Genomic DNA, 799 nt, shown 5'->3' on the forward strand with positions numbered 1-799 from the left:
GGGGGGGGGGGGGGGGGGGGTGTACTGAGCTCGCCCCTCCCCCATCTCAGCAGATATTCTCCCCCTTTCGGTAATCGGCTCATGCGGGCCCCACTGACCTCCACCTCCCCGCCTAAACTGAATCTCTTGGCACCTGGGTGTGTGTGGGTGGGGAGGGGAATCCAATCTCCCTTTCCCTCCATCTGGCCTACTGGACAAAGGGCAGGGGGACCATCTGGTCCCGCCAGAGTGGGGGAGGAGCCCGCAGTGGCAGTCCCTAGGGGAAGGGGGAGGAGCGGCCCGGGCTGAGACAGAGACAGCAAAAGCATGTGAGGTCTAATAGCATCACTTTATTTCAGGGACCTACACAGTCGGTCTCCCCACCCCACCCCCAAACCTCATAGCCGGAAACAGGCTTGGCTAAGAAGAGTCAGGCTTGATGACCTGGGGAGCTGTGCAGAACCAAAAGGAAGGGGAAAAGTAAAACGGGTATATTTGAAAGGCAGAAGGGTGCACCTCCTCTTCTGAGGAAGGAAGCAATTCTGGCCTGGGACCAGTTGCAACGTGTAGGTGAGAGAAATCTAGGGCTGGCTTCATCTTTAATCTGCCAAGCGGATCTTTTCCAAAGACTGGCTCGGGAAGAGGTTCCCACCTTCCTTCACAGGGATTGCACATGTACCTGTGCAGGCCTGTGATGCAAGGCTGCTCAACACAATGGTGGTGGCGGCGCACACCTTTAATCCCAGCACTTGGGAGGCAGAGGCAGGCGGATCTCTGTGAGTTCGAGGCCAGCCTGGTCTACAAGAGCTAGTTCCAGGAC

Source organism: Microtus ochrogaster, unplaced genomic scaffold (genome assembly GCF_000317375.1).
Source record: "Microtus ochrogaster isolate Prairie Vole_2 unplaced genomic scaffold, MicOch1.0 UNK33, whole genome shotgun sequence".
Classification (NCBI taxonomy): domain Eukaryota; kingdom Metazoa; phylum Chordata; class Mammalia; order Rodentia; family Cricetidae; genus Microtus; species Microtus ochrogaster.